The 14364-nt window shown below is 32.8% G+C and overlaps 1 protein-coding gene across 1 annotated transcript in view; it reads right to left on the bottom strand.

Moving 5' to 3' along the window:
- LOC139520698 (kinase non-catalytic C-lobe domain-containing protein 1-like) overlaps window positions 1-3028 on the bottom strand; it is a 75571-nt gene extending 72543 nt beyond the window's left edge. Inside the window, exon 1 of the mRNA XM_071313572.1 lies at window positions 2966-3028. The gene's annotated coding sequence lies outside the window, so the exon portion shown is untranslated. The remainder of the gene's footprint in view (window positions 1-2965) is intronic.
- Window positions 3029-14364: the final 11336 nt, after the last annotated feature.

Here is a 14364-nt window from a genome sequence, read left to right as displayed (position 1 = left end):
TTTCTTTACATAAATGAACGATATCAACAAACGTTTGCAAATATTACACAAACATTTGACAGCATTTACATTGGTTGTAAATGTTTTATAAATCATGGTCTCTCAAAACTTTGCATACGTCTGTAAAGATGTGTTGCAAATATCAATATTTATCAAAATAACTATAATACTGGAAAGTATTAGTAAATAAAATACATTTCTTTACATACGTGAACGATATCGACAAACGTTTGCAAATATTACACAAACATTTGACAGCATTTACATTGGTTGTAAATGTTTTATAAACCGCGGTCTCTCAAAACTTTGCGTACGTCTGTAAAGATATGTTGCAAATATCAATATTTATAAAAATAACTATAATACTGGAAAGTATTAGTAAATAAAATACATTTCTTTACATACGTGAACGATATCGACAAACGTTTGCAAATATTACACAAACATTTGACAGCATTTACATTGGTTGTAAATGTTTTATAAACCGCGGTCTCTCAAAACCTTGAGTACGTCTGTAAAGCTTTGTTGCAAATATCAATATTTATCAAAATAACTATAATACTTGAAAGTATTAGTAAATAAAATACATTTCTTTACATACGTGAACGATATCGACAAACGTTTGCAAATATTACACAAACATTTGACAGCATTTACATTGGTTGTAAATGTTTTATAAACCGCGGTCTCTCAAAACTTTGAGTACGTCTGTAAAGCTTTGTTGCAAATATCAATATTTATCAAAATAACTATAATACTTGAAAGTATTAGTAAATAAAATACATTTCTTTACATACGTGAACGATATCGACAAACGTTTGCAAATATTACACAAACATTTGACAGCATTTACATTGGTTGTAAATGTTTTATAAACCGCGGTCTCTCAAAACTTTGCGTACGTCTGTAAAGATATGTTGCAAATATCAATATTTATCAAAATAACTATAATACTGGAAAGTATTAGTAAATAAAATACATTTCTTTACATACGTGAACGATATCGACAAACGTTTGCAAATATTACACAAACATTTGACAGCATTTACATTGGTTGTAAATGTTTTATAAACCGCGGTCTCTCAAAACTTTGCATACGTCTGTAAAGATATGTTGCAAATAACAATATTTATCCAAATAACTATAATACTGGAAAGTATTAGTAAATAAAATACATTGCTTTACATACATGAACGATATCGACAAACGTTTGCAAATATAACACAAACATTTGTCAGCATTTACATTGGTCGTAAATGTTTTATAAACCGCGGTCTCTCAAAACTGCCCACACCTCTGTAAATCAGTTATGCAAATTTTAAACTTTGCATATATCTCCTATCTTGGAAAGTGCATGCAAATCTATGGCATTTCTTTACATATCTTTGAAGAATGACTAAAGCTATGGAAATAAAATAATTATCTTTAGCATATCTTTGACGACCTCCTAAATAATGTCAAAGGAATAATTCATTTACATACACATTAGCAGGTCTGCAAATTTATCTTGCAGAAAAGTAGTTACATTTGTCAAACATTTACATGACTGTCCAAATTGTTGTAAATCTGCCTTTTCGTGTAGTGTTTGAAAGATAAATTGTGGATTAATGCTAAAAATAAAAGACTTTTTGTGTATTCAATTTTCAAGCTTATATTTTGAAATGTTATGATACAAGTTTTCAATTCAATGAGATTTGTAAACAAATTATACAAATTTGCTTCAATGTAAGAAATCTAATTTTGATGTACAAAATATCAAGATCCTTAAACTGATCAATAGAAAGGTTCAAAATCTGTTTAATTAACCCATTGATTAAATGAATACATGATAATATATTATGCAGTGGCTGCATCAGCAAACAATGGGACAGCACAAGAAAATCAATTCAGAGCATAGAAGTTTTACTCAAATTACAACATTGTACCCTAGTCCAAAGATGGATCAATGCTGATCATATTTCAGGTAATTTAGAAAAGGTAACAGAAAGTAGTTTTCATAGATTAAATTTTTGGCTCCATCAGTTACTATATTTTTTTTAAAGTAGGTTAATGTGACCTATTTTTCATGGATGACCAATTCACTGACGTACATCTCTGTGAAGGTGTCTATCATTTTATATGAACAATGATGTACAATTTACTCGAACAGGGTAAATAATAATTAGTAATCAGATAGCTAATCAACTTTTGAAAATGAAAATGCAAAAAAAAACACCATTATTTCTCACTACAATTCAGTTGTTTGTGGAATAGTTAAGGCCAGACAATTGATATATTCTTCCAGTCAACTGACTTTTTTCTCTAAAACCTTCAAACAGTAAAACCATGTTATTAACACTTCTACTTGGTATTATGGGGAAATTATAAATTACAAATAAAGTGGACAACACGTAAAATTCCACTTTGCACAGAAATTAATGGACAATTTACACATCAAAGACTACTAATTTGTAGGGTCTATTTGTCATCTCACCTCAGGTAAAAAATCGTGGCTTATCTTAATTGACCAATAAACCTTATCAAATATTCATACTAAATTACTTATTATATTGCATTTGGTCCTATTCAGTCAACTACTTACATAAATATTCTCTTAAGGGTATGATAAAATGTTATTATCCAATAAATTGCAGGTAAATGAAGTTCATCTTAATCAAAGGGGAATAATCCAAGCTGATATTCTGACAGCATTCATGAACTCTGCATTTGTTGGAGGCTATTTCTGTTTTCGTCAATTGAAATCAACTTATTGAACTGACTTTATTCTGTTCATTTTTCAAAGTCAAAACAACTAAATGTTATATAAAGATAAATATTATTAAAAAATTTATCAAAGCCATTTTATGTGCAATACATATATACAATTTTCTTTCTGGATGCAACTTTTTAATATTATATTTTAAGTTTCTGGAATTGAAAATATGTACACTTCGACCATCAATCTGTCGTTCTTACAAATCATTACCATGGCAACTACTTGTAAAGTTCCTTGTTCAGACTCCCCCTACTTGTAAAGTTCCTTGTTCAGACTCCCCTACTTGTAAAGTTCCTTTTTCAGACTCCCCCTACTTGTAAAGTTCCTTGTTCAGACTCCCCCTACTTGTAAAGTTCCTTGTTCAGACTCCCCCTACTTGTAAAGTTCCTTGTTCAGACTCCCCCTACTTGTAAAGTTCCTTGTTCAGACTCCCCTACTTGTAAAGTTCCTTTTTCAGACTCCCCCTACTTGTAAAGTTCCTTGTTTCCCCCTACTTGTAAAGTTCCTTGTTCAGACTCCCCCTACTTGTAAAGTTCCTTGTTCAGACTCCCTCTACTTGTAAAGTTCCTTGTTCAGACTCCCCCTACTTATAAAGTTCCTTGTTCAGACTCCCCCTACTTATAAAGTTCCTTGTTCAGACTCCCCTACTTGTAAAGTTCCTTGTTCAGACTCCCCCTACTTGTAAAGTTCCTTTTTCAGACTCCCCCTACTTGTAAAGTTCCTTGTTCAGACTCCCCCTACTTGTAAAGTTCCTTGTTCAGACTCCCCCTACTTGTAAAGTTCCTTTTTCAGACTCCCCCTACTTGTAAAGTTCCTTGTTCAGACTCCCCCTACTTGTAAAGTTCCTTGTTCAGACTCCCCCTACTTGTAAAGTTCCTTGTTCAGACTCCCATGGTATCTGCTGAGCTCTTGCTGTAATTGTCTACTCATAGAGTTAATGACCTTTTCTCTTATCTTGATAATTATGTCATGGTCTCCCTAAAACAATATAAATCTAAATAATATATTATTTCACACTTATTAAACTTAAATCTATTGTATGGTAATTTACATAACTACAGTATAATACATATTAATTTCTACAGTGTATTGTATCCAAACAATAGTTTAAAGGAAGAATGTAATTAATCCATTATAAAACTATTTGACATGGTTCAAAATATAAACATGTATTATCCTTCTTTAGAAATCTAAAATATTTGGCTTATATATATCTATAACAAAAACAAATTATTATTTTTTTTAAATTAACACAAAGTATGTTTGTAATCATATAACAGCTACATATGTAGATGGTATATCAGGACCTAACACTAGCCAGCTGGCAAATTGCTAGTTAAAATTTAGATTTTAACGGATTTTACAAGTTTATAAATGTTTATACAAGTTAAATAACCTTTGCTGATTTGGTGTAACAAACAATAAATTCCTTACTATTAATATTAATAGAAATTTATTTTAACAAATCCTAAACAATTTTTTTTCCTGATTATTGAGTGATATATTGGGCTTGGATGAGTGGACACCTTCTTATACATTTGCAGAGGTTTTGATGAAATTATCAGAGAGACAAGAACTAATGTGGTATTTTCATTATCCCCTCCTAAAGTGTTTTTTTTTTGTTTTGTTTCAGAATTGTGTGATAATCGAACAAATCTTAGATTTTGATCAGATCAAACTTTTATCCAAATTTGAAGAGGATACAAAAATAAATCAAAGACTCAAATTGGGGCAGAACACTTCTTGAACAATGGAGAATGTTCTATGCTAAATATTGAAATATTCGGAAATATAAGCGGATTATGTAAAATGTGAAAAGTCAAAAATTAATTTTATGGTTCAATAAATTCAAAATAAATTATTGACATTCATTATAAATAAATTTCTATCAAAAATAAGGCTCAAGGAACATTTTATATTATTCATATTAAAAATAACAATGTACACACATGTTGACATATTAGAGTGGGCGTGTCGCCATAAAATTTAAAACATTAGAAATAAAAATAATACTTTAAACCAATCAGAAGATAGTGAGTACACCAAATTTATTTATATTGGGATGATAGTAATTGCAGTTATGATCATCACGTTGACACCAGTGGTTCTGGGGCCTCTAAAGTATGTCCTACTAACTCATATAAACAGAATTTTAAAATTTAATAGTTGCAAATTATGGACAAATGATTTGTATATTGACAAATCATTGATGGAACCACAGAGGTTTGTTACTATTTGCCAGGTTTTAAATACTACATGTATTAAATTCAAAGTGGAACCCTAGTCCTATAATATAAGACTTCAGAGTTTCATATCATTTACATTCAAAGTTTTTTATCGGATAATTTTTTTTAGCTGTCAATGTTGAAACACGAATACAAGGATCCTTGGCCAATATAAGACTTCGGAGTTTCATATCATTTACATTCAACGTTTTTTATCAGATTTTTTTTTTACTGTCAATGTTGAATGATATGAAACTCCAAAGTCTCATATTATAGAGGGGGGGGGGGGCAATACCTTTTTGTGTTAACCTGTTATGGCCCTTTTCAAGGTGTTGTTTACTGTTATCTGAGATCAATTTTAAAAGCTGTTAACTGTTTTCAACCCACTTTGTTAACTGTTATCAGCATTTTTGCATTTTTTGTTAACTGTTTTTGCCAAAATTGAGGTGTTGTTAACATGTTAACGGACCCCCTATTGCCCCCCTCATTATAGATTCATTATAGGACTAAGAGGAACCCTAAAAAAGTGGGAGTTTCATTGGATAGTTAACCCGGTAAATAGTAACACACACATGTGCGGTCTTACAGCTAGTGTTTGTATAACTGTATGCAAAGGAGTTTGAAATCTGAATCTTAGCAATAACGGTGTCAAACTCGACTATCAAGCCACTACCGGCACTAGTTTGTAGTAGTGTAGAGCTGAACTAGAGGCTCTAAAGACCTGTGTCGCTCACCTTGGTCTATGTGCATATTAAACAAAGGACACAAATGGATTCATGACAAAATTGTATTTTGGTGATGGTGATGTGTTTGAAGTTCTTACTTTACTGAACGATTTTGCTTCTTACAATTATATCTATAATGAACTTTGCCCATTAGTAACAGAGAACTATATTTGGTAAAAATTTACATAAATTTACCAAATTAATGAAAATTGTTAAAAATTGACTATAAAGGGCAATAACTCCTTAAGGGGTCAATTGACCATTTAGGTCATGTTGACTTATTTGTAGATTTTACTTTGCTGAACATTATTGCTGTTTACAGTTTATCGCTATCTATAATAGTATTCAAGATAACCAAAAACGGCAAAATTTCTTTAAAAATTACCAATTGGAGGGCAGCAACCCAACAACCAGTTGTCCAATTCATCTGAAAAATTCAGGGCAGATAGATATTGACTTGATTAACAATTTAACTTCTTGTCTGATTTGCTCTAGATGCTTTGGTTTCATAGTTATAAGCCAAAAACTGCATTTTACCCCTATGTTCTATTTTTAGCCGTGGCGGCCATCTTGGTTGAATGGCCAGGTCATCGGACACATTTTTCAAACGAGATACCCCAAAGATGATTGTGGCCTGGTAGTTTCAGTGGAGATTTTGTAAAAGATTACTTAGATTTATGAAAAATGGTTAAAGATTGACTATAAAGGGCAATAACTCCTAAAGGGGTCAACTGACCATTTTGGTCATGTTGACTTATTTGTAGATCTTACTTTGCTGAACATTATTGCTGTTTACAGTTTATCTCTATCTATAATAATATTCAAGATAATAACCAAAAACAGCAAAATTTCCTCAAAATTACCAATTCAGGGGCAGCAAACCAACAACCGATTGACCGATTCATCTGAAAATTTCAGGGCAGATAGATCTTGACCTGATAAACATTTTTATCCTGTCAGATTTCCTCAAAATGCTTTGGTTTTTGAGTTATAAGCCAAAAACAGCATTTTACCCCTTTGTTCTATTTTTAGCCGTGGCGGCCATCTTGGTTGGTTGACCAGGTCACGCCACACATTTTTTAAACTAAATACCCCAAAGATGATTGTGGCCAAGTTTGGATTAATTTGGCCCAGTAGTTTCAGAGGAGAAGATTTTTGTAAAAGATTACTTTAATTAACGAAAAATGGTTAAAAATTGACTATAAAGGGCAATAACTCCTAAACGGGTCAACTGACCATTTTGGTCATGTTGACTTATTTGTAGATCTTACTTTGCTGAACATTATTGCTGTTTACAGTTTACCTCTATCTATAATAATATTCAAGATAATAACCAAAAACAGCAAAATTTCCTCAAAATTACCAATTCAGGGGCAGCAACCCAACAACCGATTGACCGATTCATCTGAAAATTTCAGGGCAGATAGATCTTGACCTGATAAACATTTTTACCCCATGTCAGATTTGCTCTAAATGCTTTGGTTTTTGAGTTATAAGCCAAAAACTGCATTTTACCCCTATGTTCTATTTTTAGCCATGGCGGCCATCTTGGTTGGTTGACCGGGTCACGCCACACATTTTTTAAACTAGATACCCCAATGATGATTGTGGCCAAGTTTGGTTTGATTTGGCCCAGTAGTTTCAGAGGAGAAGATTTTTGTAAAAGCTAACGCCGGACGACGACGGACGACGGACGACGGACGACGGACGCCGGACGCAAAGTGATGAGAAAAGCTCACTTGGCCCTTTGGGCCAGGTGAGCTAAAAAAATGGCTTTTTGAAGTTGACATCTTTGACATTTTTTTAACTGTTCTCAGACACTGGTCTAAAATGTTGAATATTTGAAGTGTGACCTGTTAACTAACTTTTATACTTTTGGTCGTCGCCAGTGTAGACAAATATTGGGAACAAATCTTCGGGAGATGCCTTCTTTTTTCCCGCCAAATTTTAATTGGATGTCAACCTAGCACCACATAACAATTTTAAAATAACAAAACACGATTACGGACCTTTGAGTACCAATACGCAATATCATAAATCATATAATACTTGCAAAGTTTATAAATGATGAGATGTTAAACGTTTATGCAAAAAAAAAAATAAGAAAAAATTTCACTTATAGAAAGAGAGACATATATATAGACTCTGAGAATGAGAATGCAATTCCAACTGAAAACACCACTGAACTGCCACCAACATACGCTGATTAATCAATCGCAACCAAAAAAGAATTATGGTTGTAAATATCCAGTTTCTGATAGAAATATGTCTAATCATGTAAGCTCAAGATGCCACTTACATTGACTTTCTAAAAACACCCGTAAAAAGGTAGTATCATGGTCAGTTTAATAAGGGTCTACCATTTTCTACATAAGAAAATGCCTGTACCAAGTCAGGAATATGACAGTTGTTATCGATCATGCGAAACCGTTTGATGTGTTTGAGCTCAGTTTGATTTTGCCATTTGATGACTTAGGGACTATCCGTTTTGAATTTTCAAGTCCTCAGCCTGACTGTGTTTTTATTTTGTGATTTTACTTTTCATGGTGTCAGGCAGGTTAAGACTATTTCGAGTTTGCGCGATTGTACCTTTTTGCCTTTCATATTCTATAGGAAGTCGAAAACGCGAAATCAAGAAATGAAACCGTGGCGGCATTTCGCGTTTTCGTGTTTTCGACTTCCGTGTTTTCGTATTTTCGACTTCGAGTTTATAATAATTTATAATTCAATGCAAAAAGAGAGCACACTGACTATTACAGTTAAGTCTCTCGAATATGCTGACGTAACTCAATTTCTAATAAATAATAGTAAAGTTCAGTTATGTCATCCAACATAAAAAGTTTTACTTTATCCGACGCCAAAATGACGTTGTGTTTTATTGCTTCTTCTTCATAATATCTCCAGAAGAGGTCCATATTCATTATTTTTTGTTAGTCTTCAGTAGAAGATATTACGCCGAGATGAACAGAAGAGATCAATAAAACACGACCTTGGTTAATATATTAGATGATGATCTTACGTTTGCTAGGCCTTTGATCATATACGAGTTCGTAGTCCGTGTAGAGCAAAAATTCGCTTCCTGATTATATATTCTCTGAGCGTAGCAAACATTATTCAACACTGTAATAAGATCATTGAATATTGTTTTTATTAGTATAAATATATTGATTTTGTTATCAGTAAATTAAAGGCTAACTATAAAATATTACTTGAGTGTTACATATAGATTCTTACATTGATACCAGTGGATTATCGGACTTATCCAATCTCGATAGTTAAATTATCAATTCGAGGACTTTAAAATTTATAATTTAACTATCGAGATTGGATAAATCCGATAATCCACGAGTAGCTATTTAAGAATCTGTTTCTCTAATGATTAAAAAATATTTTTTTCTTTTTCTGAGTTGTCAATTTCATTAACGCCTGTTAGCATATTGTGTGATCAATCCAGTTAGCTAAAAAGGTTATGACCCTTAAAATCGTCCAATGATCTTTTGAGATCACCGGCAACCACATGTTGATCAATTTTTTTTGTACAATGGGTTCGGAAAGGGATAATTTCCATAGAATTAGAGAAATATAGATACATATTCATGGATCTACAATCTGTCGATACCTGTATTGGCATTGCACAATGCCATGTTTTTCTCTGACTGTTTTTTGACGTCTTTACACAAAATCCATTGGATGTTGGATGTGAACGGATTGATAATTTAGTCTTAGATGCATAAGTTTTTTATAAGTTGTTAGAGGCTTTGAACTAGTTGTCAGTTAACTGCGATTACTCTCAGATCTGTATCTAATGTCTTTTTGTTGTTGGGATGTGCAAGTACCCGTACACGTCCATTTGTATTTTTATCCATCTGATGAGTTAAGCCTTTTTCAACTGATTTTTATAGTTCGTTTTTATGTTGTACTGTCTCGGGTATGGGGAGGGTTGGGATCCCTCTATAATGTTTAACCCCGCCACATTCTGTATGTATGTGCCTTTCCCAAGTCAGGAGCCTATAATTCAGTGGTTGTCGTTTGTTGATGTGTTACATATTTGTTTTTCGTTCATTTTTATACATGCATAAATTAGTCCGTTAGTTTTCTCGTTTGAATTGTTTTACATTGTCATTCCGGGGCCTTTTAAGCTGACTATGCGGTATGGGTTTTGCTCATTGTTAAAGGCCGTACGGTGACCTATAGTTGTAAATTTTTGTGTCATTTTTTGGTATCTTGTGGAGAGTTGTCTCATTGGCAATCATACCACATCTTCTTTTTTTTATAATTAGTACATTTACACTTGTAACTACAAGCACAAATATGGCTAATATGACCAAATATATTTTCTCAGTCGTAGGTTTATCTTAGTACTGTCACAGAATAGAAGTTCCTTCATAATATAAGTTCCAAAAGGAAGAAATATTCTGGAATATTATTTCCACAGGAATAAATATTACAGTATAAGTTCCTAACGGAATAAATGGTATAGAATATTTGTTCCAACAGGAATAGGTATTATGACATTGTTTATAACAAAGTTTCCAGTGGAACTTCTGTTAGGCGGAACAAATATACGTTGACAGTACTAGGTAATCTACTTTTGTCTTGAGAAAAGGTTTTCATGCTGGCTAAACTTGAATGTGCATGGTTTGTTCAACAACAGTTTATTCGTTGACAAGAAGCGTAGTGATGAATAAAGATGAACAGAAAATGAAGTGTGTACTGCTTTTTTACTGTAGACTTCTAACAGTCTTTGCTGTGTGGAATATCGAGAATATCGTGTACTGATGGGAGACTATAAATGGCAAGGAGTTAACGAATATTTCCGAAGATAAATTATTTAGCAGTCAAGTGTTTCTCTACAGTTGAATCATAGGCTAGCATGAACAACTGGAACTCGATTGTGTCAATTACACTGACGCCGATGAATAGTTCCAGCAAGTGTACAAAAAGCAACATCTCATTCTGCTGTATTATTTGGCCTGGATATAATTCATCTCATTGATTTTCGGTAGAATACCTCTATGTCATCTAGTTGTTTTTCTCTGGAAGAATAATTTCTAAGCCATATGTTAATACTGGTAGAAATAAGTAAGACATTGTTATTTTTACAAAGATAGATTATTAGTACTCGATTTATTTTTAAATTTGCGTATTAAGGGGAGTTAATTCTAAAACCCAGCATGGTTTCTAGAGAAATCCTCATGAAATGTGTATATGTTATGCCATAGCAGGGTGAAACTTACGATGACCACATCTTTTCTTTTGATAATCTGAAAACATTTTATAATTTCTATATTTTCATATTTTATTTATGGGTCATTTTTTCCCACCTTGTAGAATAATGCTAGGTGACCAACATTTGTACTGCATGATAGATCTATCACAATATATTTAAAAGCTGACTTTGCGATACGGGCTTTGCTCATTGTTGAAGGCCCTTTGTTGACTTAGAGTTGTTAGTTTCTATGTCATTTTGTCTCTTGTGGAGAGTTGTCTCATTGACACTCATGCCACATCTTCTTATTATACTGTTTCAAACTGAGTTTGGCAAAGAATGAAAAAAATCCACCATTTTTCGTTTCATACCCCTATATTACCTTAATAGATTGAAAGGTCATTTTTACTTTCCGGTGGGTTTTTTTCCTATGTATTTGATAAATAAAAAATTAAAAATATTAAGTTTGTTGTCTAGTTTTCTCTTTTGTTAAAAAAAAAAGAGAAGTTATTTGCAGCCTTTATAGATTTCGAAAGAGCTTTTGATACCATTTGGCGTGATGGACTCTGGTTTAAGTTGCTTACTCTACGTATAAATGGGAAAATGTATAATGTAATTATCCATTCATATGAAAATATTAAATCAAATATTGTATATAACAGTTATGTGTCAGACTATTTTATGTGTCAGACTATTTTATGTGTAATAAAGGTGTCCACCAAGGTGAAAACTTATCCCCTATATTATTTGCATTGTATTTAAACGACCTAGAACACTTTCTGGAAGACAAAAGCCTGCGGGGGTTTGAGAGTATTTCTGAAGAAATGGAGTCCAAGCTTCAAATTTATTTAAAACTGTTTGTAATCCTTTGTGCGGACGACACAGTACTATTGGCAGAAAGTTCTGATGATTTACAGAAACAGCTGGATTCTTTCAGTGAATACTGTAATGTTTGGAAGCTTAAAGTTAACGTCACGAAAACCGAAGTGATGATTATTTTCCAGAGGCAGAATGCCGTCAAATTTACACGGACATTGAAATTGTTTCTTAAGAATTTAACTATTTGGGCATATTATTATCTAGAAATGAGTAATACTAAAATAGCACAGAAACACTTAGCAGAAAAAGCAACAAAAGCTATGTTTAATGTGTTGAAAGCAGACCACATACATAATCTTTCTATTCAATGTCACTTAGATCTTTTCGATAAAGTTGTGAAACCCATACTTTTGTATGAATGTGAAATTTGGGGGCATGGTAATGTTGAAACTATAGAAAGAATCCATCTGAAATTCTGCAAACTCCTTTTGAAACTAAAAAATTCCACACCTAACTATATGGTATACGGTGAACTTGGTAGATATCCTTAGGACATTGATATTAAATTAAAAATAGTGTCTTATTGGTGTAAATTATTATCTGCTAAAGAGACTAAGCTATCTTCGATCGCATATAGACTATCAAAAACACTATTTACTATTAATAATGCATGTCCATTTTTTGTGAGTAAAGTTAAAAATATATTGGATGAATGTTGTTTTTCAAATATTTTGATTTCTCAATGTTTTGATAATGATATCTATAATACTAAAATTACGAGGTCCAATTTGTCAGCCGTCATCACGTAAAAACGACGAATCAAAGAATTCAGCTTTATATATAACTAATATAGTACAAAGGTGTAGATTAAAAATTACACCACTCTAGGCCCTTTTGTTTTCCACGTAATTAATATTGCCAATAATTAAGAAGTTCCGGGTCGAGTCCGATACCGATACCAATAGTATATTCACCTGTTACCTATTACCTTATCTGTACGTTCCGCATCTAACAGGTGCACCACCTAACGGTGTATTTAGGATTATTACAAGAGTCTACAAAAGCAGTAAATTATAGAATTATTAAGTTAGAATTAAATTTTGAAAAATATTTCGATATCTTGGATATGCACGAAAATATTATTTTATGTAGATATAGAACCACAAACCACAGACTCCCAATAGAGACAGGGAGGTGGAATAATGTTAATAGAAATGATAGAAAATGTCATCTATGCTATATTGGTAGCATTGGAGAGGAATTGCACTATCTGCTAGAATGTCCATTTTTTAACGAGAGCAGAAAATTATACCTTGATAAGTACTATTTGGCTCGTGTTATTTGGAAAACTGACGAGCAAACTAAACAAAAAGTCAGAGTTAGAAAGATTATGTAAGCTTATAAAGTGTATAAATAAACATGTGGGTCCTCCTGGCTAAAATGTATATTATTTTGAAACCACTGTATTTTATATATGTTTTCTAAATAGATGCACATTAATGACATTTTGCACTCTCTCTGTACCTATGTATCTGCAATGGTTATGAGAATAAAGAAAGGTGTAAAAGGTTAAAACAATCTAATTACCGTAATAATTAAATCATAACAGCATGGTATTACATTAATGTTTTGAACATGTTTACCCACAGGGTAAATGTAACTATGACATGTGTATATTTAACGGATTCTTATAATAACATGTCAACTTTCTAAGAATTTCACTGAAAATAAAAATTGACAAAAAAAATATATGTAAACAACTTTTTATTAATGGTTTGCAACTACACGACCTAAAAAATATCATGTATTCGCCACTGTAGAAGATTTGGAAATGAAAACCAAAAGATGATACATTTTAAGCATTCGAAGCACTTTTCTTACCTCCACCAAGTATGCTTACTGTCTCCCTAAAATTAACAGAGAGCCAAGCGTACGCTGGAGAAGCTATATGACTAAAAAGGTCATGCCGACATAGCTAAATCCATAATTCTGCCTTAAGAAGGTTGAACATTATGTAGGCTTTTTTTTTTTTATAATTTCTAGATTTATCACCGGAGAAATTAAGAAAGGTATACAATCTTTTTGCCATAGGCTCATTAACAGCTAACAAAACCCACGAACACGTCATTGCCATGTCAGTGTAGAAGTACTAATACTGGTGAACGTTGACCGTATTGAACTAGCAATACACCAACACTGGTAGTAAATACAGTGGCGGATCCAGCCATTTTAAAAAGGGGGTTCCCACTGTAAAAGGGGGGCTCCAACTATATGCTCCAATTCAAATGCATTGATCGGCAAAAAGGGGGGGGGGGGGGGGTCCAACCCCGGACCCCCCCCCCCCCCTGGATCCGCCACTGAGTAAATATAAATATATTAACGCTGTATTTTGTGTTTCATGATGATGGGCCTCTCTGGCGCAACCTTTCACAAGAGCGCCCGAACAAAAGAAAAAAAACCATGGAGCCAGTTTATTTATACTTGATTACTTGAGGAATTCACTTTATGACCAAATGAAGAAAACATACATAACCAAGTGCACCATATTATAGGGTCTACCTTCAATGTAACCTTATTATATAGGGTCTACTTTCAATGTAACCTTATTATAGGGTCTACCTTCAATGTAAC

This window comes from Mytilus edulis, chromosome 4, assembly GCF_963676685.1.
Source record: "Mytilus edulis chromosome 4, xbMytEdul2.2, whole genome shotgun sequence".
Lineage (NCBI taxonomy): Eukaryota > Metazoa > Mollusca > Bivalvia > Mytilida > Mytilidae > Mytilus > Mytilus edulis.
The sequence above is the reverse complement of the archived record's forward strand: the minus strand, read 5'-3'. Positions and strand labels throughout refer to the sequence as shown.